The following is a 26,169-nucleotide window of genomic DNA, read 5'->3' as shown; positions in this document are numbered from 1 at the left end:
TTCCCCCCGGGACCTCTCTCATGGGACACAATTTTTCTGCGGGACTTACTTCTTTGAGCACGTATTCTGAAGTTTGAGACTTAGCCCTGCTGTCTTCCTTTTTCTTTGCCCACCGGGTTATCCATTTCCCTACATCCCCCCATTTCTGTAAGAGTTTTAATAATTCTTTTATCTGGATCTGTTTTCCTACCACATTCAAGCTCTCTAAGTCTTTGTCTGAAAAATCTACTCTGTAGGGTTTCTGAAGGATTTTGGAGCGACTGACATCTATTCCCATTTCTGTGGCTGTGTCCATCAGTCTCTCATGGAGCAATCTAGCGTTCCGGGTAAGGTTTTTACTGATGAACAGTAACTCTTCTTCGCTGAAGGAGTTTAAACGGTCTAATCCTACATTTCCAGCCATCATTTCCTCTATTTCTATTCTTAGTTTATAGATCTCTAATGGTTTGGGTTGGGGAGTGGTCTCTTTCTCCAACTCTTTGGTCCATCTTTCTAATTCTTCTGGGGATACTACTGTGGCACTCCTAACCCCGGACGTACTTTCAATCAGAACCTCTTTTGCCCTACTCTGACTTCCTGCCCCCGGCATGCTAGTTCTAGGTTCCCTAATGGGCATATCCATCAGGACCACTGATTCGCACTCACTTTCTTGATCGTCATCTATGAATACTTCTTTTCTCGGGGGTTGGATGCTAGGAGTTGGCATTATTGGGGAGATAACAGGAGGACGAGGACTAGCCAGGTTATCCCTATAAAGAGGAATAGCGGGTCCAATGGTTACTGGAATAGTCAGGGAATCTGGATGGGGATGTGTCTGGGCTATGGTCCGGACTAAATCATCTCGCTGTCTAGCCAGAGCTTCCTTCTCTTGTTCTCGCAAAGCCTTTTCTGCGGAGTTGTCATGCAATACTTGAGGTACCAAGGGAGGGTAAATACTTGGGGCAGTCGAAGTAACCAATCGAGGTGGGCCTTCTCCATACGGCTGATAATTTGGGACCGTGGATTTAGGTCTGCAAAACCCATCCCCTTCGCTGGTTTTACTATCCGTACCCGTTCCATCTGTCTCGCTATCCCTCCGACATCTGGGATATTTGGCAAACGGGTTTGGTGAATTTAAAGGCTTTGACTCTGCTACATAGGGAGGTGGGTTTTTCATCAACAAATCTTCTAGGTGCTCATCTTCTGAGTCCCCTACGGGCATTAAGTGATGGGTTTTTTCTTTACTTTTTCCTTTCCCTTGTTCTAATACCCCCATCATTGGAAACAAACCCTCCACCATCATGCTTTGTCTCCAATGTTTCATTTTCTGCTCTTTGGTTTCTCTATGGACCCTCGGATACCATTTGCTCACTCCCTTGTCCATCCGGGGTCTATCTCTCTCCAAAGCCTCAATTTCCCATTCTTCTAGGGCCTCGTACTGGGTTAATCTGGGTCTGGGATGTAATTCATTCATGCGGGTCCTCAAGTTAAACAGGATTCTACCATTAAACGTACCATCAATAGGGAATGCTAGGACTCCGTCATCTGCAGTATACTTTGCCCAATTCTCTAGCCATACACAGGTATGATACCCCTTTTCAAACATCATGAAGGAAGCAGGAGTATTCGGTGGAGGAATGATCACACCCTCCCTCGTTCTAATGGGCTTGTCGGTTTTAAAAAAATTCTTTACCTTGTCGGCAAAGACATTTTTCTTTTTATTCCATACATCATGTGCGGTCTACCTCGTATAATCTGTTCCTTATAGAAGCCTGAGTTTTGTGGATTAGGTAAGAACTCAGGATACCACATATGCCTTTCCAGGCTCGCTTCTAACTCGGCCTGGTTAATTTTTGTTTACCTTTGTACTTCCAATGCTAGCGCGACTTGTATTTTGTAGAAACCAATCAATACTGCGAATACAAAAATCCTTGTCCAATGGGTGCGCGGCCTTTCGCGAGACGAGGTCTCACGCTCCGGCACTCACCCCTCCCTTACAAATTCGGCTTCACTACACACCCGCTGTCTTGACCAATACCAGCGCGGCACGGAGTGACGTCAGAGCAGTCTTCCAACCGACTCCCTCCTTCACAAGGTAACGGAAACTTTTAACTTTTCCTAAAGTGCGAGTGCAAATCTTAGTTAACAACACACAACGTTTGCCACTGTGTCTGAGTGTTCTAAATAGATAGAAAAATGTTCTCTCACTACAAGTAAACCACTTCTGTCTACTTTTCATTCACTCCGGATAGACTTCTTTGCCTAACCTCTCACTCGAGCAATATAGAACCTGTTACTCTTCTGACTCATCCACTTCTTTCCGGGATATATACTAAGTCAGAATTTCATCAGCGGACTATTTTACTTACCAGTTAAGCCTCGGAGACCCTATTACTCCTCCCACATGTGACCCTTACTAGGTGATATCACAAGGGACGTTTTATACAAAGGACTCGTAGCTATCAATTATACAGATGCAAAAAGATCCTAATTAGTGCTTCCAGGTATTCCTAACCCTGCACTAATGACTCTAGACAAGTGACTTTTCCAGCTAACCGGATTCTACTCACCGTTAGCTATATACTTCCCCGGGGATTCGGACTACACGGAACCCTTACAAACAGTTCTTTGTTAATACGACATATAACACTTATAGCAGCAATGCAAAAATCATATACATTTACATAAAAACCTTAAAACATTGCAAAATATTTGAACCAGTACAGTAGAAAATCAGCAGCACATTTTATTTTCACAGTTTGTTTATCAACTATCCTGTCTACCTATCTTAACTAGTCCTAACCATAACTCTGCTACCAGAAAATTACTGATAGAGCGCGCAGGTCACCCGGGTCACTGAGTTTACCAATTTTCCACGCACTGAGCCCAGGCGTGCATACAAATGACAATGTTTCTGCGTGAACCGGGTGAAATCCCTTGCACGCTACTATGAGTAATTCGGGGGGGTGACTTCACACCACTGCTGATCATGTACCTGACTTACCACAGGCACATTACTCCTGATGGATCAGGAGCTAGCAGGGAATAGGTGACAGGGTTCCTAGAAGAAATACACTTTATAAACCAAATTACATTTATCCACACTATATACTGTAAAATGACCACAGACACCTGATGAGTTTTAAAGTTTTATCAAAAGATTTTCAGAATGAATATGCCAAGATGATAAGCCAAACACACAATAACACATCAAGTGTTAAAATTAATGCCACTATGTAACTATGGATTAGGGCAAGTACCATTAGAACAATTGAGAACACTGAAAGGAAAAGGGCGATTCACCGCAAACTTAAACTAGGGCAAGGGACATGAAACAGAACCTAATATGAGTACTTAACTAGGCTAGTTATTCTATTCTTACTGAATTTCACTGCAATCATGCTAAGGGAAAGGGGAAAAATTGGAACATACTACTTTAATATGACAATTTAATAATGTCCTACAGGTAGGGAAAAGTGGAACAGTTCTAACAAACAATTGTATATAAGTTGCTTTAAACGGCAATAGGGCAATATCACAGGCAAGAGTGCTTTATTAAGAAAAGGAGAGAGAGAGAGAGAAAGACGTAAACCCACAGATTAATAATTACCTAATTAGGAATGAGGACTAACCCTGGCCACAGGTCAGTTTGGAAAGACGGGGATAAGGACCCTCAAGGAATGGAATACCAGAATGTGAGCAGGTACAGCTCACGGACAGTCAGGACAGGATACCCCTCAGGTTTGGGTCAGGACTGGGCTTCACCAAGGTACGACCAACACCCACAGCTTCGGATGCAACGCCTGCGTTACCCCTCTGTGCAAGTAATCCGCCAGTAACCCTGATTGGGTTTTCGAATTTCCCCAGCAAAAGTGCTTCGCCAGCACTTAGGACTATTTTCCACCCCTAGGGGCTTGTGGAAAAATGTGGACAGAGTGCTCCGCAGCACTCTAGGTTGAGCACCAATAGAGTTCGTAGGGTCAGTGACAGGTCTGCTACTCGGACAAGTCGGACAATTTCCCTAAGCTACACTAGGCCAATTATACCGTTTGGGGACCCTTAGACCACCCACTAATGTTGCAAGTGACAGTTTCCCACATTATGATTGGTCAGGAGAGGTGACTTGGTCATTGTCACCTCCTAGAATTCAGTGTTCCCATCATTACTAATAAAATTTGCACACCCGCCCCTTGGGTTCACGTTCCCAGGCATAGGAATACAGAAGACAATACAAGTGCATAGCATATAGCAACAGTGTTGCTTCGCTCAAGGTAGGATTCAGTCTCCTGGAGAGGGTTCCCAGGCGCATCGGACTTCAGGAGCCAGCTGGCTTGTTTTAGCTTCTGCGCAGTGAGGTTTCTCCCAGGTCACATGACAGGTTTCAGAGGAGCTTCATCATGGCGTAGCTCATGTGTGCCCCAGCCCCCAGAGACGCGGTACATGCAAAGTAAGCGAGAACAAATTAGAATCATACATAAAAATGATCACACTGTATACCGTGATAGATTTTAACACACCCCTTATTTATAACATCTACAGTATTAAAGTTTAGTGCGAAAAGACAGATAGGCGAAAGCAGCGGCAAGCAGAGAGCGTGGTGAGAGACAAGCGGCCATATTTGTATCAGTGCGCATGAGCAATACAATCCCTCCAACATGCGAGTGCGTCACATCACATGGGTATGACCGACGCATGCGCAGACTGGATTTCTGCAAAGCAGCCATTTCCTTAGTGCAAGCATTGTGAGGATGAAAAGACACACAGGCAAGCCTCTCGGGGACACCCGCGTGTAGGTGAAAATGCTAAATAAAGGACGGACAGTTGGATTAATATGATTATACGTTAGGCGAGGTTCATGAGTGGGAGCAAGTCGCTTTACATGCGAATCCTTGCTCCATCACTCCCACCTATATTGTTGACACCTATGTGACAATGCACTATGCAGATATTTTTCTGGCTAGGGCGTTCTTTCGTGTGTACATCAAATATGGTAATATTTGTGATTTGCCAGCAAACAGAGATACGGGATGAAACGTTATCCGTCCAGTAGTTTCTCCTCATTCTCGCTCTAGATGCGCTCGTTTTTGTTATTGTTTACCTCCTTCCCCCACGTGGTCGGTCAATGACCAATCTTTGGTCTAAGGCTGGGTAGCCAATGAGCGCGCAGTTTGCAATTTCTTGATCCCCTTAACCAATCACGTCGCGCGTTCAAGCGCCCCACGTGATTACGTGACCAACAGCAGCGCGTGTTATAATCAGTCTCGCGCCTTCCGTCCGGTACCTCCCCAGTCGGCCAGGACGCCGGCCCCGGAGTACGACGGAAAGGTAAGGCGAGCCCCTTCGTTTCCCGCTAAGCAGCCCCTCCGTTTCCCGCTATGCTGTTTCATTCTGGTACGAGTTCTGTGGATGCGGGGGAGTCCTTTCTCGGTTACTTTAGGGAAAGGCACCATTAACTAGTGATGCAAGTCCCATTTGATAACCGGCTATCGACAGAGAGAGGTGTTCTGTATTTCCTGTGCATACTGTAACTGACATGTGGCTTACATGTTTTTTTAGAGCGGTGCTTCATCTTCCCCTGAGCCGCTGCCAGGTGGGGTGAGGCCAGTCCACCTTACAGATCAAGGTAAGGACTGCTCGACATTTGGCAAATGAAGTCTCTTCCCAAATGTATAACAACTGGCTCTATTATTAAGAGCGCTTAGATCAACTCCTGTAGTGTGATTTTAAGATTGATCCATAGACTATGGACTTACTTCATAGCCCATGAGTTATTGATAGCTATACCCATACCCCTTATCCCTTTTTCTTTCCACAGTGATTGATACTGACTGTAAGGGCACACGGATTATTCAGGTGACTGTAAGCACTTGTTTTAGATTTCCTTGTGTCACTCTTTTCACTTCACTCATTATTATTTTCACGTTGTGCAGTAGCTCCAATTGTTCAGTTTTGGTCCTGATGAATGCAAGGACGTAGTGGTCCCCATATTGCAGAAACATGTTGACCATCCCCACCTCAGGCAGTCTACATAACCAGACTGCTTAAGGTCGCACATATTTTTAATCTTGGTGTTTAAGGCACGCATAGAATAAATATTATCTTGTGCCTTTTCTAAACCAATTTTAACACACTCTTTTGTCTTGGTTTCTTTTTCTCACTCACTTTTTCTTGCACTGCACACCCCAGTCCCATGCATTTGTCCACTCATTATCATCGAGTGGTAGACCACACTGTTAGTGTCCATACCCTCTGAGGGACCCCCTCACCACCGGGTTGACCTCTGAGTGTGGCACTGATTTTCTCAGACGGGTGGTTCGGATAAAATCCCAAATGATGAAGGGCGGATCCGATTGGTGACTGATGGGTAATTTCCTCATCCTTTGAGAATCTTCTGTGTTGCATTGATTTAGTGGTACGGGTGACTTGGGTAACTTCTTTATACTCTTGGGCGACTTTTCTTGAGACCCTCTGGTACCTAGTGTTATTTATAGGTTTTTTGGGGATTGTATCCAGAACGTGGTCTATAAACCTCCCCGAGGTCCTCCCCCACCGTAGTGTTCTTGTTATTTTTATATATAACCTTGTGTGGAGTTTCCTTTGTGGAGGGCCTTGGGTGTTGTTGCTGGGGGTGCGTGCGCAAACACTTAACTCACATTGCCTCCGAGTTTAGCCTTACTGCTCCTGCTACGTTACCAAGGGGGTGAGCAGGGGTTACAACAGGCACAGGCAGAATTTACAGGGGATGTATGTACTGGACAGGGCCACATGGACCACTGTCAGGAATAATCACTTTTAGAACTAGAATACTTGTTAGAAATAGCACTTTGTAGAGCATAGAATAATAATCACTGTAGCAAAAAATAGAAAATAGGACACACAACCAGTAACCACTGGTAAGAGATAAGTACCACCTATGCAACCCTAACCACCTTAGGAAAATGTCATGCAGGGAATCATGAACTCACTAGCATAACCTTATACTAGGAAAAATCAACCTCCTAAGCACCACAATACATTCAGAGGTATAAAACATTACACATGATGTAGCAATGACATTAGGCAGGTATCACAATTGCGCAAAATCACATAGGGCCAAAAACATGTACCCCACGCAAGGGCACAACACCAGAACTGTCCCCCAGGCCAACTGGCCTCTCAGGGGCTGAAACGCCCTGTGTCCAGCAATGTCAGGGCAGGCTGCGCAGGCAGCCAAAGAAGATTCACCAGGGCCTAAACGTAGCAGCTGCCCACTAAGTGCTGGGCAGCTGGGGATCTCCTCTCGGCGTGTAAAGAGACAAGGGGGGGGCCAAAACACATGTGAGCCTTGCAGGCTCGAGAAGAAAATGGCCCCTGGAGCCTCGTTGGCTCTGTATCAAAAATGTGCCCCACTCTGGGGGAGCGGCCCTCTGCCAACTGGGGCTGCTCTTCCCTCTGTAATGCCCCTCAATCGTGGGAGTCCCTCTCGGGGACTCGAAATCAAGGACTGTGCCCGGAAGCCTTGTGGGCTTTTAAGAAATGCGCCCAGGTCATTGGAGTCCCACTCGGGGGACTCGAAAGATACAAATGTCCCCAAGAGCTTCGGGGCTCTAAATAACAAAATAATGCCCCCTTCGGTGGAGTCCCACTCGGGGGACTCAGTGAACAATGGCCCCAAAATCAGGAGGAGCCTCGTGGGAGCCTCGCAGGCTCTCAGTACCAAATGCCCCCAGCGCTGCCAAATGGAGCCCCACTCACCGGGACTCCGGCTGCCGGTCTTCTGTTGGTGTCAACTCTGGCCTCCAGAACGCGTTGTGGAGCCCACCCCCCATCACAGGGGCTCCTCTTCCAGTGCGGCGGGCCGGGCGGCTGGGCTGGTTTCTGTTGGCGGCGGGCAGGGCTCTCTCCCTCGGGAGAGCCTCGCTGGGACAGGACGCTGGCTCCCTTCCCCAGAATACAGGAGCACAGGGTGGCCTCCCGTCCACTTCCTGTTTGGCAGGCAGTACTCTGGGTCGCGGCTGCGGCAGCCAACGGCGGTGGTGATTTTGAAAGGTGGGCTCCCTCGTTAATTAAATAATAAAATGGGGTGGCACCCGTTATGAATTAATAAAACAAAATGGGCACAATAGGCGGCCAGCAATGCGGGGTGGGCATCCTTGCCGCAAATTAGCAGCTTGGGTGATCCCCATGCCAGGGAATCCCTCGAGACGGGGAACTGCAGCTCGGGCTGCAGGCTAGATTCCCAGCGCTCTCCTGGGGGGGAAAATCAGGCGCTTCCACAGGAACTAGCACCCCAATTCCAGCAAGGTCCTTCAGGAGGTGGGGGTAAAGGCTGGGCCCAGGTGCCAGCTCACAGGGCCCTCCAGGCAGGGAGGCAGTCCAAGTGGCGATCCTCCTGGCGCCCAGCAGCAGCAGGCCCCCCTCAGGATATGATCAGGAGAAGAACCTTTTGTAAGGGGACACAGCCCCTTCTTATACTAGGAAATCCTTTGTCCTTAGGTGCTGGGTGGGGGGAAAACCAGTCACAGCTGGTTTTGGAGCACTCTGTTGTGCTCAGCCACCCTTTCCATTCACTGGCCAGGCTAGGGACATCAGTTGCAACACAGGGGGCGGAGCCAGCATTGTGTGGGGAAAGCCCAGCCCTATTCAGGTCCCAGGTGCACTCCTTCCTCACATCACTCATGCAGATCTCCCATTCACCACAGGGGCAGACCTATCCTGACTCCTGGAGCCTGGCACACCAGCCATCTCCAGCCAATCATAAGCCAGACAGCCAATTCCCATAATTTACACAAACATGCCAACTTCTAGAAGTGGCACTTCCACACTAGACACAGTCACGCCGCACACATCATCGCGCAGCATTTAATCACACGAGTCCGCACATACCAGACTTGAGCCTGCACTCCCCACACATCAGGAGCTAATATGGACACATACATTCCCCATGCATTCCTATGGGAGGGCAAGCCAACCTCACCACACGCACGCACTTTACCCTGGGACACAGTGGTAAAGTGCGCAGAAACCAAAAATCACTATCACCAGGTCACATACCAAAAGTAAAAAAGTCCAAGGGTGAACCTGCCAAAAGGGCCAAGTCCAACACAACCCCCTTCCAGCCAAAAAGCAGGGTAGGCCAATCACCACCGTAATGGGCTTCCCTGCTTGGGGCGATAGAACACGGACGCGGGCCCGCAACTGCAGGGACACCCTCCTGTCCTATGCCACTGTGAACCCATGGGGTTCCTTCTAAAACCACTGACTGGAACAACTGGGCTACCCCACTGGTACTCCCAAGCTGTCCGCAGCCAGGACCAGGCCCTGGGCCACCCAGGTGCCACCGGTCCTTGACAATTCACAGAGCGGGGGTAGTAACCCCTGGAACATAGTAGCCATTCTCCACTCTTCCTGTCTGTAAGACAGGACTAGACTGCCACTGGTTCTCCAGCCTCGGGTCCACACCCTCAGGCGGACCAGGAGTCACAGGGGAGGCTCTCCTCCCCCTACCTCTCCTTCTAGGGTTCCTCCACCTCCTGCGAGGGGTACCCTTAGAACACCATTCACCCAACCTAGGGTTTAACCCCTCAGGTTGCACTGGGGTCAGAGGCGGGCTCTCCCACCCTCTGCTCCCCCTTCCAGAGTTCTGCACCCTCCCAACTGGAATGGTACCCCTGGAAGACGAACCGTTCAGGTCACTAGTTACAGACGCCCTACCCTTCAGGTCAGGTGGATCATGAACCTGGCCTTCCAACCTCTGGTCTAGAACCTTTGGTGGAATAATTGCCTGGCACTCCAGGACTTCCGGGGACTTACACACCATCCCCCTGAGGCTGACACATGACTCATATGTCGTGTGACTGTCTGTATGGCGCAGATCTCCCATCCCCTGTCCACCTGACAGTGCAGGAAGATCCCCCAGAACAGAAGTGGTGTCGCCATGTTCACTACTCGGGAACTTAGCCCAACTGGGTAGTCCCTGACCCACTGGTTCTTCCACTGGGGAACACATCCCCCATTCACTCCTCACTTCGGACTCCTGTGCCCTCCCAACTGGAGTAGCACTGCCGGACACTTGAACCCCTGGAGCTCTAGTTACAGATGCTCCAGGTTCCCTAGACACTAGGTGATCTTCCTCAAATGGACTAACAGGACAGCCTAGTTCCCCAACCTGGTGTTCCCTCAAGAAACCACCCAGGTGCTGAGACAGGGCTTCGGGCATCTGGGGACTCGCAGCCACCCACTGACTCCCGCTCCACTGAGACAGGTAGTAAGCCTACACACCCCTCTCGCTACTCTGGGACCTAGCTGGGCTACACCGAGCCTCTTCCACCACACTGGGCTGGAAGATACCTGAACCACTACTGTTGGAATCACTCAGTAATGACTCCTCCGAACCTCTAGTACTTTCCCAGCGCTCTGCTTCATCTGCAAGGTTGTCTGGATCAGTAAGCCCGTATTCCAACAGGTGTTGGCGCAACCCTGGCAAACAAAAACTGAGACCTGCTCTCTGAGAACCAGATCAAACAGCTTGGCAAACTCTGATTCCATGTGAACCTTTAACCAATCAGACAGTGCACCTTGACATTCATCCAAAAACTCCCCCCAAGACTGGTGAGACAGTTTCCTACTGCCCCTGAATTTCAACCTTAACTCCGCCTCTTGGGAAACAGGTACCATACTCTGGGAACTGGGAGTGGGATTTCCTGCACTGATGTCTATATAGCTGCAACCACTGGACTCAACCCTCCCTGGGGAGTCCAGAAAATTATAACTGCGCTCAAGGGACAATCTACCCTCCTGAGCTAATATTTCTCTGGCAAATGCCCTCTCAGCCTCCGCCATCCTCTCCTGCACACCCAGCTGCGCTATCAGTTGATTTGGACACCGGAATATGAAACACAGGGAAGCTGTGATATTCCAAACAGAGGCAACATCCTGAAGCTCCTGGCTGAAATAGAGGAACTAAAACACATAAAAACATCAGGCCTAGCTACAGTACAATTTCTCCCAGGAGAGATCTACATATCAAAAGAACAAACATTGACAATGTGGCAGGCACCGGAATTAGCACAGCTAATACACTGGCGTAACGAAAGATGAGGGGGCCTCCCTGCACGGTACTTAGGGGGGCCCCCTCCGGGCTCAATCAGGAGCTCTCCCGGCCAAAGTTCAGTGCCGAGGGGACCCCTTGGAGCTAGTGCCCCCGCACCGTGTGGGCTGCGGGGGCCTGTGTTACGCCCCTGAGCTAATACGAAGTAGCTCTAAACAATTTTCAGCCTGGGGCATTCAATTAAAAAAACCTGCAAGACCGTGTTATCAACTCCCATTGAGAGAAACGGATTGGCAAGATATTTCCAGGATAACAAATTATAAAAAAAAACACATGGAAAAAACATATTTGTTTCTACGTAATGCAAAAGGCATGAGTGATACAGCTCAGACCTCTGCAATGTCAATAAAAAGAGAATATGGGTTAAGAGACACAAAGCACAAAGAGTGGAACTGGCTGCCAAGTATATTGAACAATCAAGGTGTATGACATAATGGAGCTAAAGTCTCTATTTTGGAGTCAAATGCAATACACATGATATCTTGGAATATAGCAGGAGCCAGGTGATTACTTGAAGATGGCATCCCACTTAAGGAGTGGACAGATTGTGACATTATAGCCCTGCAAGAGACTTGGTCGCAAGAAGTCATTCCAATAGCTGGCTACGTCCCCTACAAAGTACCTGCGGAAAAAAGCAAGTTCAACGCTAGAGCTATAGGAGGTTTGTCTATGTACGTATCGACAGCATTAAAAATAGCAAGTGAATAGTTGAAATCTCCAGACCACAGCATACAAATTGTAAAATTCTAAGATCGAAATTTAAACACAACTAAAATGATAATATTAATTAATTCTTATGCACAACCAAAGGCTCAAATAAAAAGGAAGAAAAACGCCCTTTTAATTAAAACAATATCGAGACTACGTTGTGAAGACCCGACGTGGAATATAATTGTAACAGGCGGTTTTAATTCGAACTTGATATTCACGTCAGATGATGATGATATTCTAAGTGCAGAGAACTCATTTTGGTGTGTACCACAGCAAGACAGCACGGGGATCAACCGTACGGATCGTATTGGACAACAACTAGTTACAGATATTGAATTTCAAGGCTGCGAGTCCTCAACTGAAGAAATTATGAAGATCGCCCCCCTGAAAAAATATATTATGGTTCAAGGGCTCATTCAACGTTAGACTTCACACTTGTAACTCATCCCTTATTATTGGTATCAGCCCATTTCTACATAGAGTTTACCCCTTTGAGTGATCACTCAATACAGCATGTCATCTTCAATCTAGACACACCAAGACATCAACCCACCAACTTGCCTGAGGGCGAACTTACCTCTGCTAATCTAGGACACCTGAAATGAACAGACATGAATAAAACAAATTCATTCTTAACAATAAAGAGCATCCTGACCGAGTTAACCACAGAACCCATTAGCAGAATACAAGAATGGTCGCTATTTCTAGATAAACCAATGAAAACTATGAAAATGGTAGAAACTGGGGTCTAAAGAAATGACCGGACAAGAAATCTACCAAAAGATCTGCAAGCATTAAAAAAAGAACTAAGAAGAGCTCAAAGGAAACTGCGGCAGGATAAATCCAAGGGTGTAGGATGGATAGCATTTCAACAAATGAGAATACAATTCAAAAAAAGAATATGGAAACTTAACAAAGAGAAAGCAGAGAGTTTCTGCACAAAACTAATTTATGACTTAAGACACTCAAATTTAAATAAATTCTGGCAGTGTCAATAAACAACTTGAGGAGACCTCTAAATATCATAGATCGCTTATACAGAAGCAGGAGTGGGTTAAATTCCTTAATGATAAATTTAAAGAAAAACTACCCCATGACATGGACAACTTTCATTTACCAACTACGAGGTCCACTAGCAACAAAGGAACGAAATTGCAGATCACTGGAGTAAACTAATCAACAGAAGAAATAACCAACATAATAAAGAAAGGCAAAAGCGATGGTGCCCCGGTCCAAATGGCATTCCCCAGGCTACTTTTAATTATGACTCGGAGTACTGGAGCCCAATATTCGGGAAACTATATGCTGATGTAGAATTACTCAATCAAATTCCAGAAAGCTGACAAGGATCAAACATCACCCCAATTTACAAAGGAGGGGATAGATCGAATCCAAAAATTTATAGGCTAATCGCCTTACAGGATGTTGAAGCCAAATATTTTGCCTCATTAATCGTTAAAGATCTAGATGAATGGTCTAGTGTTTGTAACCTAATACCAATCAATCAAACTGGATTTAGGAAGGGTATCGGAACAACTACAAATATTTTGTCGCTTTCTTTGATCGCAGAAAGATGCAAAAAACAGAAAACAAGATCTCCATCTGTGTTACATCGACCTAAAAGCTGCCTTCGACAGTGTCAATCAGAAACTAATGTGGTCCAAATTAAAATCCTGGGGCATACCTGACAGGATATTGAAAGGTCTACTACTGTTTTATACAGATACCTGGGTACGCATATAACTTGGAAATGGAGCCAGACTATTAAGTCAAGTCAAGTCAAGGCAGGTCAAATAATTTATATAGCGCGCTACATACCCAGAGGGTCTCAAGGCGCTAGAAGAGGGTGAGGAATTACTTGTCGAATATCCAAGTTTTAAGTTGCTTTCTGAATGCTAGGTGGTTCTGAGTGAGGCGAAGGTGAGTGGGGAGTGAGTTCCAGGTTTTAGCTGCCAGGTAGGAGAAGGATCTTCCTCCCATGGTGGTTTTGTTGATGCGAGGTACAGTAGCAAGGGCTTGGTTGGAGGATCGTAGCTGGCGGGAAGGGGTGTAGAAGGAAAGTCGTGAGTTGAGGCATTCGGGTCCAAGTTCGTAAAGCGCTTTGTGTGCGTGGGTTAGGAGGCGGAATGTAATCCTCTTATTGACAGGGAGCCAGTGGAGGTTTTTCAGGTGACCAGAGATGTGGTCTTTACGCGGGATGTCTAGTATGAGTCTGGCTGAAGCGTTCTGGATGCGTTGTAGTTTTTTCTGGAGTTTCGCGGTGGTACCGGCGTATAGGGTGTTTCCGTAGTCCAGGCGGCTCGTGACCAGTGCGTGGGTGACCGTTTTTCTAGTTTCGGTGGGGATCCAGCGAAATGTTTTTTTGAGCATGCGAAGAATGTTGAAGCAAGATGACGAAACGGCGCTGATCTGTCTGTTCATAGAGAGCGATTAGTCCAGGATGACACCCAGGTTTCGTGCGTGGTCCGTCGGGATGGGTGCTTTTCCAAGGGCTTCTGGCCACCAAGAGTCATCCCAGGCGGAGGGGGAGGTACCTAAGATAAGGACTTCTGTTTTGTCTGAGTTCAGTTTCAGACGGCTGTGCTTCATCCACTCGGCTACTTTTTTCATTCCTTCATGTAGGTTGGTTTTGGCGGTGTTCGGGTCATTGGTGAGTGAGAGGATCAGTTGAGTGTCATCAGCGTAGGAGATGATGTTGAGGTTGTGTTGGCGTGCGATGGCCGCGAGGGGGCTCATGTATACGTTGAAGAGGGTGGGGCTTAGTGAAGATCCTTGTGGTACGCCGCAAATGACTCCAGAGGCCTCTGATTTGAATGGTGGGAGGCGGACTCTTAGAGTTCTTCCGGTGAGGAACGAGATGATCCATTCCAGTGCTTTTCCTTGGAGTCCGATGTTTCTGAGGCGTTGTAGCAGGGTGCTATGACAGACTGTGTCGAAGGCTGCGGAGAGGTCAAGGAGGATGAGGGCGACTGTGTCTCCATTGTCCAGTAGAGTTCGAATGTCATCTGTTGCTGCGATGAGGGCGGTCTCAGTGCTGTGTTTGGCTCGGAAGCCGGACTGTGAGGAGTCGAGGGATTTGTTGGTTTCGAGGAAGGCGGCGAGCTGATTGTTGACAGCTTTCTCGATGACTTTGGCCGGGAATGGAAGGAGCGAGATGGGGCGGTAGTTTTTGAGTTTGGTGGGGTCAGCTGTGGGTTTTTTCAGAAGGGCGCTGAGTTCTGCGTGTTTCCAGCTTTTCGCGAAGGTGGCGGAGTTGAGGGAGCAGTTGATGACGTCTCGGAGGTGTGGTGCTATGATGGAGTCTGCTTTGTTGAAGATGTAGTGAGGGCATGGGTCTGTGGGGGATCCTGAGTGGATGGAGTTCATCAGGCGGATGGTGTCCTCAGTGGAGATTGGGTTCCAGTCATTAAGGATGTTCAGGGGGGGTGAAGGTACTGCAGAAGGTTGGGTGGGTTGGTCTCCGGGTTGGTTGTCGAAGCTGTTGTGGATGTCTGCGATTTTGAGAGGGGGTGATGTCGTTGGAGTTGGCTGAGGGGTTGGTAAATTCTTTGACGATATTGAATAATTCCTTGCTGTTGTGTGCATTTTTATCTAGTCGGTCTTTGAATGCGGCTTTCTTGGCAGATCTGATTAGTTGGAGGTGTATGCGGGTGGCGTTTTTGAAGGCGTCCCTGGAGCTGGTGTTTGGGTCTTTTTTCCATGCCTTCTCGAGGGAGCGACAGAGTTTCTTAGATTTCTTAAGATCATCGTTGAACCAGGAGGCGTTTTTGCTGCCTAGTCTGATTTGACGTTTTTTCAACGGTGCTAGGTTGTCGGCGCTGTGGGTTAGCCATTGGGTGAGGTTAATGGCTGCTTGGTTGGGGTTTGAGGAGTGGGCAGGGGAGTTTTGAAGAAGCGATGAGGAGATCTGGTTGATGGTGATTTTGTTCCAGTTTCTTCGCAGAGTAGGTTGAGGATGGTTGTGGGTTGTGGTCTTTTTGTAGATACAGTGAACGCAGCTGTGGTCCGTCCAATGGAGAGCTGTGGTGTGACTGAAGGAGACATGTTTGCTGGAGGTGAAGATAGGGTCAAGTGTGTGACCTGCATTGTGGGTGGGGGTATTGACAAGTTGTTTGAGTCTGAGGTTGGCGAGATTGTCCAGAAGGGTGGTGGCGTTGCTGTCATTGCTCTTGTCCAGGTGAAAATTGAGGTCTGCCAATAGAATGAATTCCTCGGAGGGGAGGGCGTGTGGGGTGATAAAGTCAGTGATGTCGTCACTGAATTGTGCACGGGGTCCTGGAGGCCGGTAGAGGAGGGTGCCTCTGAGTGTGGTCTTGGGGTCGGTGTGGATCTGGAAGTGAAGGTGTTCGGCGCTTGTAAGGTTGGCGTCTGAGCTGGTTGAGATGCAGATGGAATTTTTATGGACGATAGCGATGCCTCCTCCTGTTTGTTTGGTGTGGTCCTTACGGATGATCTTGTAACCGTCCGGGATGGCAATGGTGATGTCTGGGCCTGATGAGGCGTTCATCCATGTTTCTGTTAGGAAGGCGACGTCCGGAGAGATGGTGTCTAGTAGATTCCAAAGGTCGATGGCGTGTCTGTGGATCGAGCGGGTGTTGAGCAGGATGCATTGTAGGTGGTTGGTGTCAGATATCTGTTTTGTGTTCATGGATGAGGAGTTGTTCTTTGTGGCGTCGAACTTGCAGGAGTTGCAAGAGAAGTGTCCATGGGTGTGTCCAAGAGCGGCTTGGGCGAATTTGGGGAGTCGACCGGGGTTTAGGGCTAAGAGGGTGGTGGCATCGTATGTGATGCGGGAGGGGCGGGAGGTACGGAGGCCAGGGGGTCTGGCGCTGGGCGCGGTCCAGGCGCGGACGGGCGTAGACGGGCTTACCTTTGGCGCACCTTCGGCGCGACTGGGGCGCGATCGCTGCGCGTGAACGCTACGCGCTAAAGCATCTGTCATAAGTGGGTGGGGAGGGGGGAGGGGCGAGGGAGGAGCAGCTGGGAGGCGGGTGCGTGGTGGAGGGGGCGGGCTCAGGGCAAAACAACAACAACACAGCAAATGGCGGCTACAACGCGAGTACAGACCGGGTTGGGGGAAAGTGATGAGGTTATTAACACAATCTTCTCCTCCAGCACAGACATCAACTTCAGCCACGCCACAGAGCTTCAATGGATGGACCACAGCTGCGTCCACTTCACCTTCAAGAGAACGACGACCCACCACCACCAGCAACAGGCCGCCCGCAGAAGCTGGAACAAGATCTCAGCAGACCAGCTCGCCACCTCCCTGAGCCAGCACCCTCCTGCCAGCTCAGCGAACCCCAGCCAGGCCGCCGACAACCTCACGAAGTGGATCAGCAACTGCGCGGAAGAGCTCGCCCCGCTGAGGACCCCGCCCAGCAGACCCGGCAGCAAGAAAGCCCTGTGGTTCACCGACAAACTCAAGAGCTCCAAGAAGAACTGCCGAGCCCTCGAGAAAGTCTGGAGAAGGGAACCTACACCGGACAACAGGACCACCCTCAAGCAGGCCACTCGGAAGCACCACCAGCTGATCCGCGCCGCCAAGAAAACTGCATTCAAGGACCGGCTGGACAACAACGCACACAACAGCAAGGAACTCTTCAACATCGTGAAAGAGCTATCCAACCCCAGCGCAGGAAACAACGACATCACCCCATCGCAAGACCTCTGCAACTCCCTCGCTTCATACTTACACAACAAGATCGCGGACATACACAACAGCTTCAACAACCAACCAACGCACACCATGACCGAACAACCACCCCCCACCACCACCCTCCACGCCTGGACCCCGATCAGCACCGAAGACACCATCCGCACGATGAACTCCATCCACTCCGGATCACCAACCGACCCCTGCCCTCACCACGTCTTCAACAAGGCCGACGCTGTCATCGCACCCCACCTGCGAGACATCATCAACACATCCTTCAACACCGCCACCTTCCCTGAGAGCTGGAAGCACGCCGAACTCAGCGCTCTACTCAAAAAACCAACAGCGGACCCCCACCGAACTCAAGAACTACCGCCCCATCTCGCTCCTCCCGTTTCCAGCCAAAGTCATCGAGAAGACCGTCAACAAGCAGATGGCCGCCTTCCTCGAGACGAATGGATCCCTCGACCCTTCACAGTCCGGCTTCCGAGCCAATCACAGCACCGAGACCGCCCTCATCGCCGCCACCGATGACATCCGAGCCCTGATGGACAACGGAGAAACAGCGGCCCTCATCCTCCTAGACCTCTCTGCGGCATTCGACACTGTCTGCCACCGCACCCTAGTACAGCGCCTCAGCAACGTCGGAATCCAGGACAAGGCGCTGGAATGGATCATCTCCTTCCTCGACGGAAGAACTCAGACAGTCCGCCTACCACCGTACAAGTCAGAGGCCTCCGAAGTCATCTGCGGCGTCCCTCAAGGATCCTCTCTGAGCCCCACCCTCTTCAACGTCTACATGAGCCCCCTCGCGGCCATCGCACGCCAACACAACCTCAGCATAATCTCCTACGCCGACGACACCCAGCTGATCCTCTCCCTGACCAACGACCCCGCCACCGCCAGAGCCAACCTACACGTAGCCGAGTGGATGACGACCAGCCGCCTGAAACTGAACTCTGACAAGACGGAGGTCCTCATCCTGGGCTCTTCACCCTCCGCCTGGGACGACTCCTGGTGGCCTCCCGCCCTGGGCACCGCACCCAAACCGACAGACCATGCACGCAACCTGGTCTTCATCCTGGACTCCTCCCTCTCCATGACCAGGCAAGTCAACAACGTCTCCTCGGCGTGCTTCAACATCCTACGCATGCTACGGAAGATCTTCTGGTGGATCCCCACCGAGACCAGGAAGACCGTCACCCAGGCCCTCGTCACCAGCCGACTGGACTACGGCAACGCCCTCTACGCCGGTACCACCGCCAAGCTCCAGAAGAGACTCCAGAGGATCCAGAACGCCTCAGCCAGACTCATCCTCGACATCCCACGAACCAGCCACATCTCCGGACATCTGAGAGACCTTCACTGGCTCCCCGTCAACAAAAGAATCACCTTCCACCTCCTCACCCACGCACACAAAGCCCTACACGACCAAGGCCCGAGCTACCTCAACAGCCGCATCAACTTCTACGCTCCCAAACGCCACCTCCGATCAGCCAACCACGCCCTCGCCGCCGTCCCCCGCATCCGAAGAGCGACTACAGGAGGTAGGTCCTTCTCCTACCTGGCCGCCAAGACCTGGAACTCCCTCCCGGCCGACCTGCGCCTGACCCAAGACCACCTCTCCTTCAGGAAGAAGCTGAAGACCTGGCTGTTCGAGCAGTAGCGGCACCCCCCCTCCCCCAGCGCCTTGAGACCCTACGGGTATGTAGCACGCTCTATAAGTGTCATTGATTGATTGATTGATTGACAATCAATTACAATGAATGAACAAATGCAGGCACAGTTGAGTTCCCAAACAGGCAGGCACGTTCAAGCGCTTAATGAGGACAGCAGCGCTATGCAAGCTATAGTAATATTACAATGCTACAAGCACGTTCAGGCGCTAAATTAGGTCAGCAGCGCAATGCAGACGATACCAGGCAGCTTTAGGCAGGAGTCAGCGAGGGCAGAAGGGAGCGACCGTTCCTAACGAAGTCAGGGCGGTCACAGCGCTTTGGTGGTCAGGGGGGAGCCTTGCCTCTTAGTGGGAGGGAGGAGCAGCTGGGAGGCGGGTGTGTGGTGGAGGGGGCGGGCTCAGGGCAAAACAACAACAACACAGCAAATGGCGGCTACAACGCGAGTACAGACCGGGTTGGGGGAAAGTGATGAGGTTATTAACACAATCAATTACAATGAATGAACAAATGCAGGCACAGTCGAGTTCACAAACAGGCAGGCACGTTCAAGCGCTTAATGAGGACAGAGGTGCTATGCAAGCTATAGTAATATTACAATGCTACAAGCACGTTCAGGCACTAAATTAGGTCAGCAGCGCAATGCAGACGATACCAGGCAGTGCACCCCAACATGGGACTAAAGCAGGGGTGCGTACTAGCACCGCACCTTTTTAATTTATTTATTTCAGACCTTTCAAGACAGCTAAATGGAATTAATTCCCATTCACCAAAATTAGGAAAACTACATCTATCGCATCTGGCTTATGCAGATGATATTGTTCTCCTAAGATTGACTCAGGTAGGCCTGACAAGACTACTAAACAAACTCTCAGAATTTCTGTCAGCAAATAACTTGGAGTTAAATCTCACAAAAACCAAAACGATGCTTATTACAAATCGCACAGCTTCAACTCAATGAATTAGATTAAAGGGAAATCTGTTGGAGAAGGTATCATGCTATAAATATTTGGGTTTTTATATTGACGACAAACTTTCATGTCGTGATCAGAAAAAATACATGAAACAGCGAGAAGGGGCCCTAACATTCGCCCTCAAAACCTTTGCAAAGAAGTTGGAAGGTCCGTCTCTGAAACTATTGTTAACGGTAATGTCAGCCAAAGCACTGCCGACACTATCAAATGCCAGTGCTGCAATGCATGGAAATGACGCAGAAACCATAAACAGTCTAATTACGAGCATTTACAAAAAGGTTCTTCTGCTTCCGAAGACTGCCTCACCAGCACAGATGCGCTTGGAGTTTGGGCTAATGAATGAAACATTGGGAAGGCTCTACACATACATTAAAGTATGGTATCAAATAAAACAAAACGTAGAACAAACGGCCTTAACGAATCCTCATGGCAGGAAATGGATCAAGATAAATATTCACCAGCATACAAATTTCTTGAACATTCCTTAAAGATGACATATACAAGGGAACTGTGAAGTAAACAAATGCCTTACCAAACATTCAAATTAATAATAAATAAAGTTGCAAAGTTCCACTCGTTATTGACTGATAAAGATCTTTTTCGAACAAGAAGTCACTCTTGGACACTGATTAATATTTATAAAACCTTGAAACAAGCGGCCTATCTAGACTCCACCTATTTACATAAAGAGGAAATTAATAACGTTAAGGTTCAGACGGTTCCCTACTCTTGCGGAAGCCCCTCACTGGAAACCAAAAGAAAATGATAATTTCCAGCATTGTGGTTATAAAAAAAAAGGCTTCATTCATCTTGTATGTCACTGTAAGACATTGAAACTAGCGCGAACCACAATATTGCGGTGAGCATTTCAGGACAGAGGCATAAGATCGTGCAGGAGAGCTATCATATGTGGACTAGACTCCAATGACCCCCAAATGAATTGTAAACTGATTAAATTTCTACGAATTCATGAGCATGCACTAAATGCCAAACCATGTTAATAATATGAAAAGTATTTTCCAATTGTATAATCTTCTAAGATTTTATGTTTTTATAGAGATGTAATTGTTTATGTGTAGCAGACTTTAATATTATAAATTGGTATATTGTTATGGTTTAAAGGTCAGACAAGCTTTATTCGACGATTGTCATAAAAGCAACATACAAATAAATATAAAACATATAACAAAGTTAAAATTTCTAGGTACTTTACATATAAAATATATATCCATTTCATCATTGTACATTGATTTAAAATTACAATTTAGCACCATGGGTACATGTTAATCATTTGACATTCTATTTCTAATGGTCCAGGCCCAGCCTAGAAATGTTGCCACAGCTATGAAAACTGGCATGTCAGTGCAGGAGCGGATAATTCTAATTGCCACCGACCCTCTATCGGTGCCCATCAACCTGCACATTGGGCGAAGCCATATTCTCCGGGGAACTGCATACACTGGGCATTCAAACAGCAAATGGCCTATGGTTTCTGTGGGCGCTGAACAAGATGGACATGCTGCCTTAGCTTTTCTTAGACCAACTGCTAGTAAATGCCCCAACCGGTAGGCTCCCAATTCTCAGTTAAAAATACCATTTTCGATCCAGGGGTTTTAGGATCACATCCCAAAAGGCTTCCAATTTGGGTACATTTTTTATATCCATAAACAATCCAGTCAAAGACCCTTGATCAATAGACCTAAAAGACCTGGAAGCCATAAACTGCCAGTACAAATTCTTAAGTGCCTTTTTAGGAGGAAACCTACTATTTGTAGGGTTCTCCCACAGATCCCGTAAACCCAAATCAAACAATAGGCACCTGATGTGTCCTAGCCACTTAATTTGGTGATAGGTGTCACTATTGATAATATCAAGTAAGGCTCTAGAATAGGTTTCAAGTTCCGGGGTGGTCCAAATCCTCCTCCAATACAAAATTGGGCGTAAGGATGCTATAAGTGCTATTGGGAACATCCCTAAATCATAAAAGAGAGTGTTCAGGGGGGTACTCTTAGGTAATTTTATTAAATTCCTTAAAAAGGAATTTTCTGAGATTAACATCCCCTTAAGATTTTCAATTCCCCACATTTCAACCCCGTATAGAGTGGAACTAACCACTTTACCATTATAAACTTGCAATACCGGGGATATTGGTTTGGTAAGAGATTTAGTATGTTCTGCACTCAGTGCACCCGATATGTGTCTATGTTTAAGAGTAGCCAGCTCAATTTGCTGATTCCAGCACAAATTATGCTGGATACAGACACCCAGGTAGGTGATGGATTGGACCCTTTCCAGAGGACGCTTATTCATAAGCACAGTACCCTTAAAAGATTTAGAGGCATTAAAAGTCATACATTTTGATTTTTGGACATTTACCTCTAACCCACGTGCTGTACAAAAGTCTTCAAAAAGACCTAGACCTTTTTGAAGCCCACTTGGAGTTTTTGCAATTAAAAGACAATCGTCAGCAAACATTAGAATGGGCACTTTGGCTCCAGCAATGGTTGGTGCATCAATGTTGGAGTCAATTAAAATTTTAGCCACATCATTAATGTATAAAGAAAATAAGGTTGGGGCCAGGACACAGCCCTGTCGTACTCCAGTTTCCACTGGGAACTGTGGGGTAACATTCCCGGGACTCCCCCAACTAATCTGTGCATAGTTCTGTTCATGCAATCTTTTTACCAGAGATAAAAGAGTCCCTGGCATACCCATGTCATTGAGAACATTCCATAGTGTGGAGCGAGGAACCAGGTCAAATACCGCTCTTAAATCTATAAAAGCGGCATATAGGCTTCCATGTCCAATTGTCACTATCTTCCAGTAAAGCATTGCAAAATGCAGCACCTGGTCGACAGTGCTAATTGAGTTTCTGAACCCTGCCTGCAAGTGTGATAAGATCTTATTGTCACGTTCCCAGTCAAGGATTTTGTTTAAAACCAGCCTGCCAAATATTTTTTGGGATGTGTCAATCAGGCTAATTGGCCGGTAATTTCCTGGCTGGGACTTATCCCCTTTTTTATAAACGGGTATGATCTCAGCCCCGTTCTAGGAACTTGGTATTGGAGCTCCCCTAGCGATCATGTTTGATAGGAGAAGTAAGTAATAGCCCCAGGAGTTCTTGTCTTGCAAAAATAGGTCTGCAGGTATGCCATCGATGCCTGGCGCTCTACCAGGAACCACTAAATCTAGAGCACACTGTACATCTTTCAGCGTGAAGAAGTCTTCCGTAGGGGTTTCCAAAGATACTTCCACTACTGGTTGGGAGTCCTTGCCTTTGGCATACTGCGGCTGGAAATGTTCTACCCATTTTTCTTGAGGGACCCAGTTCTGCGGCTTATCCGGATTAGCGTCCACACCCCACTTGTAGACATTCCAGAATCTTCGCGTGTCTTTAGAAGATCCTGCCTCCTTAAGGTCATTCCACCTTTTTTCATCCCAATCACGCTTGGCACTTGAGACAATGTTTTTATAAATTAGTCTGGCCGCTCTGATATTCTCAATTGACTCTGATTTGATTGCTTCTCCCAGACTTAGGCGGGCCTTCCTGCATTCACTGGAGTACCACCGTGATACCTCTGGAACCCGGGAGGCATTCCGCCGGCAGGGCTTAACAAAAAGACTCTTTAGTTCCCCAAAAAGAACCTCATGAATCCTGGTCCCTTCACCCAATTTTAAAGAATTATTGACTGGTTCAGATAACATCAATAGATCCAGTTTCGCCTGTTCAAGCTTGCTGCTTATAAAATCCATATTTTCTTTATGAAGTGAAACTTTGGACCACCGGACGTGGCGCATATCGTTAGATATTATAATATCATGAGAGGGGGTAGCAACCATCATAGCCCCAAGATGATCAGGAGATTCCCAGTAGGTAAGACTCATAGACAGGGGATTATGATCACTCTCTACCCTATCTATAATTGTCATATCTTTAAGATATTTCCATAGACCCAAATTAATCAGAATGTAGTCTATTCTGCTCTTGCGATTACCACTTTTGAATGTAAATGCACCAAACTTATCGCCTGTGGTCCTACCATTAGTTGCTCTTAGACCTTTATTTAAGCAGATAGAATTCATTTGGACCACTATATCCGTCCATTTACTGACCGGGTTAAGATCCAATTTGGGAATCCCCCACTCCCTATCCTCCTCGTCCGACACATTCCAGCTTCCTTTCAAAAGAGGTTCAAAATTTACATTAAAATCACCCCCGACAATTACATTTGAGGGCAAATAGTGACAAGTGACAGGTCTTCCAAGAGTAATAGAACCTCAGATTTTCTACCCCCCCGTACTTCTCGCATATATGTTACAAACATAGACTGATACATCACTTGGGAACTAGAGACTTAATATCTGAAGATCCCTGTGGTTAGTCGGTATGATTTTTATTGTTACACCAAGATCTTGCCTTATCCAAATCGTAAGCCCTCCGGCTGGTCTCCCCCTCCCTTCCTTCACTGCAGGGATACTATAGTTCAGATAGTCTGAGAAATACAGTTCTTCCATTGCCCAGGTTTCCTGAAATAAGCATATTTCATGTTCTCAAATAAATAATGCCCACTCCGGTGACTCCAACTTAGACTTTAGGCCAGCTATATTCCAAGAAAGAACAGACCCCGATCTGCCACTATTGAACATGGGACTAGCTTGCACTAAAGGCTCCAAGTTATTGTCTGGGGAAATATTCTCAACAGAGGAACAAGCTGGTGAAATTCGTTCCTCTAGTGAGTTTGCTACAATGCCATTGGATTCCTGACCACTTATTTCTACATCATTGGGTGTTTGTATTAGAGATTGCAATTGGAGTCAATCATTGCAAACCAGTCTCGAGCTTTCCCCATGTATAGTATCATCCTGTTTCTCCCTCGTGGACTTCCAGAATTGTGGGGGGGGGGGTGGGGGGGGGGTAGCTCTCATCTGGGTCCTTGATTAATCCGGGGAGCAGGATCTAAATTCTAGGTTTAACAATTCTCCGGCTATCCTTCGATTTTTTAGGATAAGTTCTATGCAATCATAGGCATCACTCTTAAGGGTAAGCCTACTTGCTCGGAGAATATCTTCCCTGATCACCGACCTACAACCCCTTACGTGTCTGATCCAATGAATGGCTTTATTGGTTAGGGTGTCAGGTGATTCACGTTCTCTACCAACAGGGAGCTTTGGTATATTAATCAGATATACTGGAAGTGACATAGAAGTATTTAGGCTAGATTTAATGAGCCCAGAATTTTGTAGAATAGGGCCCGATTTCTGCCGGCTGGATAAAGAATTGCTGCCAACTTGTTTTAGCCTAAGGGGTTGCTTGCCTCCTGATTGACCCGGTATATCACTTATTGATATTGTGGCAGTGGGGTGTGATAGCTGTTTTTCTTCAGACACTTGGTTCCCTGTTTTAATCGTCTCACTAGTTCTGCAGTGTCTAGGTGCAACTGCATCAGTTTTAGGCTTTTCACCTATCTTAGGGGGAGTGTTTCCTGTCTAGACTGTTACACCACCCGGGCTTGTTCTAGGGACTTTAGAAACTATAGGGACTTTATTATGGTCCACATTTAAGTTACTAACAACAGCGGTTAGGTCATCAATTTTGACTTGCATCCCTTTTATTAGGTCGCATAAGTGAGTTACAAGTCTAAACAGAGGGTTATCAGTTCGATCATCTACCTCAGGATCACCCTGTTGAGTGGTTACTACCTGTCTTGGACCAGGACTTATCATATCCGGCTCCTTGTCTGGATGGGGATTTTCAATTTGAGCTAAGATAGCGAATTTATTAGTACAGGGTAGATTTAGAACATTTTCAATGCTCTCAATCACATTCACCATACTTTCATCTGGTTTTTCCAGGATTGGTGATTTATCCCCTAATTGTGATTTGGACATAAACATTTCAGGTATTACTACTGGTCCCCTTGTAGAAATCTTTCCATCCTTTACAATCCCTGAGCCAGTTCCCACATGGTCATCAGCCCCTACATTAGAGGTAGATGTTAACAAGTCAGTGCAATCTACAAGTAGGTCATCAATTCTGTCCATTACACAGTTCCCTGCTGCATGAAGTTGGCGCTTTCTGGCAGG

Source organism: Lissotriton vulgaris, chromosome 5 (genome assembly GCF_964263255.1).
Source record: "Lissotriton vulgaris chromosome 5, aLisVul1.2, whole genome shotgun sequence".
Taxonomy (NCBI): Eukaryota; Metazoa; Chordata; class Amphibia; order Caudata; family Salamandridae; genus Lissotriton; species Lissotriton vulgaris.
This window is presented reverse-complemented; position numbering follows the sequence as displayed.